The sequence below is a fragment of the Sebastes fasciatus genome, chromosome 10 (genome assembly GCF_043250625.1).
Source record: "Sebastes fasciatus isolate fSebFas1 chromosome 10, fSebFas1.pri, whole genome shotgun sequence".
NCBI classification, from domain to species: Eukaryota; Metazoa; Chordata; class Actinopteri; order Perciformes; family Sebastidae; genus Sebastes; species Sebastes fasciatus.
In genome coordinates, this window is record NC_133804.1 from 30,841,837 (window position 1) to 30,848,031 (window position 6,195).

The 6,195-nt window shown below is 39.1% G+C and overlaps 1 long non-coding RNA gene across 4 annotated transcripts in view; it reads right to left on the reverse strand.

The window, feature by feature from the left end:
- Positions 1 to 270: 270 nt before the first annotated feature.
- LOC141774868 (uncharacterized) overlaps positions 271 to 6,195 on the reverse strand; it is a 38,220-nt gene continuing 32,295 nt past the window's right edge. For all 4 annotated transcript variants that reach the window (XR_012595486.1, XR_012595487.1, XR_012595488.1 and 1 more), the window contains one exon: positions 271 to 818. This is a non-coding gene — a long non-coding RNA (uncharacterized LOC141774868). The remainder of the gene's footprint in view (positions 819 to 6,195) is intronic.

Consider the following 6,195-nt stretch of genomic DNA (forward strand, 5'->3'; position numbering starts at 1 on the left):
GCACTGACTTTTTTTTGTCCTCCCCAAAATATAAAAAAAGAATAAGATGATATTCAAAATACAGTGAGAAAAAAGGGTAATTACTCAGAGGTGTGATACATGTTTGAATATCCCCCCATTTTTAAACGCAGGCCGTGCAATATTGTTTTGTTTTACTCGTGTTTGTTGTCAACATATCTAATCCAGCGGAGGAAATGCTGACACCGTGTTATCAGTTTGCCAATATGCTTTATGAAAACAGACCATTACTCTTCAAAGCGCCATGATGAGGCCCATCACAATGTTTCCTTTGAGCACAAAGAGTCCAAAATGTGTAAAGGAAATGGAATGCATTGATTCCACGCGTACGCCGCTTGTTCTTTAATAATGTTCGTCAAGCCTTTGTACGTCGACATAATCAACCTGAATAAGAACCGCTGGCTCTCTGATTTTAAAAATAAACCTTCTCTCTTTGAAGCCCAATTTACATCGCTGCTGGGTAACTGCCATGTTGCTCACACCATCAAATGATTAACGGACAAAACTAGCAGAGAAAAGACCCAATCAATTAAAAATAGATACATTTGAAGTAAGCAAAAAATAAACATTTAACACAATGTGACACGTAGTTTTCTTATCATCCTCAAAATAGGTCCCATTCATCCTAATTACCTAAAGTGAGTCCTTTGAAATGCTGTGCAAAGGTGTGGTTTCAATAAATAATAAATCAGAATTCAATTTATTTTCTATAGAGTTTAAAATACACTGTCCACTGATAACAGAAAAATCGGAAGGATTCCAATCTTCACTTTTCCAACTTCTGTCTCCAGATATTGACACTAGAAAAAAAAAGACCACAAAGTAATCTCAGTCATCTTCCACTTTCTATATACCCTCTATCTTTTTCCCCTTTTTCCTTCACAAAAGACGGATTTGAGTTGTTCAAGTGATAGCTTGAGTGATGGCCATCTTGGGAAATGAAATATTTGCTGAAACTCTGTGCCCTTGAAAGTTAATTCACAAGAACACAGGAGGTATGGAGGGAAACCGTGAAGGAGAACAGTAATGGGTTTTCTATCTTACTTTATCAACCTTTCTCTTGTTACTTTCACTTTGCAGTACCATTCATTTGACATTCAGAAAACATCTTCTAAAACAGTGACTTAAAATAAATATGTTCATAATAATACATGGTGAAGGTTTGCCAAAATTCATATATCTGCATCGTCAAGAAACAACTGAGGTTTTGGCAGTATTTACAATATGGACCCAACTTTTAGTCACCGTGACGTCACCCAGTGGTTTGTGGACTGTCGTTACGGAGCCTCAAGTTCAGCATTTTGGCCATCGCCATTTTGGTTATTTGCAAACAGAAGAGACACGAGAGGGAGAGGGTGGAGCTAAGTACAACTGAACGCTGAATAGAACATTGTTAGGCAACCAAAATATTATAATTAACTTTCATGAACTGAAAACACACTGACCGGACAACGCCGTGGTAGCGACCTGTCAATCACAAGTTAGCCACGCCTTAAAGCAGAGTATTCTTTAGGGCGACCATAATTTATTAAATGAACATCATGCTGTATTGAAGAAGACTTGAAACTAGTGATTGAGACCATAAACTCATGTTTACAATGTTTACAGAGGTAATAAATCAAGTGAGAAGTAGGCTCATTTTCTCATAGACTTCTATACAATCAGACTTCTTTCTTGCAACCAGAGGAGTCGCCCCCTGCTGGCTGTTAGACATAATGCGAGTTTAAGGCACTTTCTCATTGGCTTCACTTTTCAGACCCGGAGTTGCCCACTGGTTCAGACCAACTAATTTAATACAAACCGGAGCTCATACTTTACTCCTTCTGTATGGAACAAAAAAACAGGATAAAGGCATAAACATGCATTTTTGGCTGTAGAGCTGAAACGGTTAATTGATTCATTAACAGAAAAATAATCAGCAACTTTAATTGGTTGAGTCATTTTTCAAGGCAAAATACCAAGTTTTTATTCTCTTAGGTGAGAATGAACTGAATATGTCTGGGTTTTGGAGTGTTGGCTGGACAAAAAGAGGCAATTTGATGACATTCACTTGAGCTCTTGGCATTTCTTTCAACAATTTTCTATAGACCAAATGATAAATCAATTAAATGTGGTCTGGTGAATAGGTGTCTGGACTGTCGCTTGTGCCAAGAAATCATGCTTGCTTTCTTAGTTGCTCTAATGCGTTTGCTATTTTGGTGGCTACCTACAAAATTGACACCAATGTGGGAGAAAAGCCACCGTATAGGGGGAGTATCAGGAAGGATCAGGCTTTACAGCGCGATTTTATGTCCAGGATGACGGAGATTTGCACTTGAATGGCCCACATGCTCAGGCTAGGTCAAATGTGTAAGATGCTAAGCGTAGTCACATCGTTGCTGTGTGTATGGCTTTACCAAGCAGTGCACACATGATCCTTTTTAAACGCCCACTAAGCATCTTTGATAGCAACCCCTCAAGCAGGGAAAAAAAGAGACAGTATTTTCATGGTAGACACAATCTTTTGACACAGAAGTGTCACAATGTGCAGAGTGGATTTTTGTTTTTGGAGCAGCTACTGACTGCTTTTGAAGGGAAAGAGCTGATTTGACTGGTCATCGGTGACAGCACACCGCTGATTCACCTTACTAACAACCAAAAGTGTGTGGAGGACCATCAGCAAGCACACATTCAACACCATAGGTGAGTAAAAAGTAACATCCTGAAGACTTGTAGAAGCTGATGACAGCTGCCATCACCGAGTCCATTCTATCTTTGCCATCCAACATGAGAGCGCCCGGCCGCGGTGCATCATCCAGTCGGCTGAGAAAATCACTGTATGCAACTCGTGACACCGCGATCAAGAAGTGCACTTGCACATCTCTTCACTGACCCCTCTCACTCCAGCCTGCACATTTCCGGTACTCTCTGCTGTGTACATAGAGCTCAGTGCGTGGTAATTGTATCAGTGTAGAGTGTGTCGGTATGTAACTGGCTGAAGCAACAACTCCAGTATGAATTAATTGCATGTACTTAGCAATAAATAGGCTTGATTTAGACTCTGAGGTAAACTGAGTGGTTTAGGTCTACATCAAAGATAACAGAGTCCATGTGGAAGTCTGCCATTTACTTTAAGAAACATTGCAAAACTTGGAAAAACGCATCTGTTCACTAAGTGCAGTCCTGCTTTGGCTTATGCTTGATTTTGATGAACGCAAATACAGTATGTACAATCATTGTTCCCGGTGCGCCCACGCTGTTATTTTGGAACAGACTTATTGGCACTGTTAACCAGCTTAAGCGCGGCCTGACAAGAGGCTGCAGGCCGATCTACAGTAGCAGAGAACAGAGGATGTCTCCTTCAAAAAAGGTACAAGCGCTTGTTTTTAGTGTTTAATAATATTCCAGCACAGATAGATATATCAACCATTTATCGACTAAAAATAATCATCTATGTTTGCAACGACGGTATGAAGGGAAAAACATAACAGAATTATATTTACTGTAGTTGCACCTCAATGATGTTTCACTTCAGACCCATTTTCCCGCTTCCAGACAGCCAATTGCAGACCACAGACATGAGTAATTGGCCAAAAGTGTCAGTGGTACATCTAAACCACCTCTTTGTTTACACCCCTCTCCTTTCTGTCTTTACAGCCTCTGCAGATGCAACGGCGGCGTGGTGTTTCTCGGCAGTAATTGCGAGCGGTGAGAGGGGCCAAGGTTCTCTGTGAGGCACCTAGGTGGCTCAGAGGTGACTGCAGTCCCTGCAGTTTGAAGTGCTGTCTGCTTGAAAGGGGAGTTGACCTTGACAAGACAGAAGCCTCTCTTTGCCTTGTGGGAAGCAACAGGGAGGGCAAAGGGCGCCTCTGTCTGCCCACATCGCATTACTTAGACCTAGTGGCAAATTGTCACTGTGGAACACACCTCAGCCACAAAGAGATGTTTCAGGGACAGAGGCAAGAGTGACCTCTCCAAGGTTGGACAGTCATTGCCAAAGGGGAGTTTTGAGTTGATTCCAATGGTACCATAGTTTACGGTCGCCTGGCAAAACAATCTAGGCTGATGTGGTATTTCTTTTTTTTCCCACCAGTAAATAAAAGGTGTGAAGAAAATGCCTGAAGTATAGAACCCTGGCTCTGTTTATGTTGTGCATTCCTTTAGGTGCTGTCAAGTATACTACCTCTGAAACGGCTTATTTCATTAAATGTGTATATATATACATATATTTATATATGTATATATATATTTATTAGGGCTGTCACAATATCTCTGTTTTTCACTACACGACTATCAGGGCCAAAATAATTCACAATAACGATATCGCGCCAACTATAGGAAATTTAATGCTACCAGTCAAATTCATTTCTAACTTTGTTTATTGTGCGTTTTGTCTCATTTTTGGCAAATTAATTACACTCAAAATACGAGTGTAGGGAGGTGGAGAGAGAGCTTGTAACCATATCTGTATATATAAAATGATTTAAGAGGCGCTGGATTATTAACACAATATTATCATATGTGGATTATTAACATGATATCAATAATTCGTTTAAAAGAAAATCATGGTTATCGTCAAAACCAGTATATTATGACAACTCTAAAATAAATATATATATATATATATATATATATATATATATATATATATGTCATTTATTTTATGTATTTATATAAATAAAATCCTCATTATGCTCACAATAGTTGAATTAAAAAGTCAGTATAATTGCCATCCTAACAAAATGTTAATTTTATTTAAGTTTCTGTGCTTATATTTGTCAGAATGATTAGAACAAAATGTGATATAAACATTACAGTTCAAAGTACTGTACTGGATCCATGGGTAGATATTTTAAAGTGTCTCTTTTTGCCATTGATCTCATATTACATTTCATACAGGAGCCCTTCAGCGTTGTTATTTTTGCAGTCTTTCTCATATTAGATTTCAAACTGTTTCAAATTGTTAGTGGCTGCCATCACTCATCATTCAAGTGATATTATGTACGCATTGTCATACTGCCAGCATTCTTCCAAGTCAAAATTAGCTTCCCATAAATGTGCCTGTTAATTTGTGGTTCAATTGAAACGCACTATTGCCCGTGTGCCAAGTGGAGAACAAGAGCGGTTAGGCCTGGATTAGATCTTAGATGTGAATGATTTCTACAGGGGGTGCTTGTGTCTAGATAATGTATTTGTCTCAACTTCTTTTAAAAACTATTTCAAAGTATAAATTACAACACAATGGCTTGATATGCCGACCGTGCGTTACTGTTTTCGTGGTGTACGGTATATTTGCAGGCGTGTGAGTCGACACAATTAGAAAAATATGCAGATCTGAGACCTCCCGGAGCTCTCCTGATCACTCTGTGCCAAATTCCTCATCTCTCTCCACTGTACAGTTTGCTAAAACAAATTAAGTTCTTAGGGAGGGTAATTTGCACTCCCTCTCCATAATAAAAAGGTGGCGTAAGCATATTCACAATATCTCTGAATCCCTATTCTACTGCAGTGTAAGTCTCACTACAGTGGCCGGACCTCCCAAGTCATTTCCTTTGGACCAGATAATTTGAGCTCTAAATCATTCCCATTCTGCTGTTTATTTTGTAATTGAGGGCCTCTACATGTACATTATGTTTGAGAAAAATCTGATTCAACTGTAGTGCATGCAAATGTGAGAAAAAAACCCTGCTTTTGTGCGGTGACAAAATACGTAGCAATCATTTCTAAAAAGGCTGAATTTAGAGAGCTACAGCTCAATCTTAATTTTTGCTTTTCATACTTTTTCTTACTTTGTGACCACATTCACAGAAACATAATCATCACTATCCATCATAAAACAAGTCAAATGAATTTGATGACATTATTATTCATTAAAGAGGACCTATTGTGCTTATTTTCAGGTGCATACTTGTATTTTGTGTTTCTACTAGAACATGTTTACATGCTTTAACGTTCAAAAAACACTTTACTTTCTCATATCGGCTGTGCTGCAGCAACTCTGTCTGAAACGCGTGCCAAACTAGCCGCATCGCAGATATTATGCAAATATATTACTTGGTGACATCACCATGTTACGGAAGAAAAGGCGAGACTTCAATCAAGGCGTTTCAGGCAGTTCAGGAGCTGTGTTTCTGTGGGGGAGAGTAACTCCCTTTGGCGTGGACTTTGGGCTGTAACTCTGCAGACCTTTTACATGCA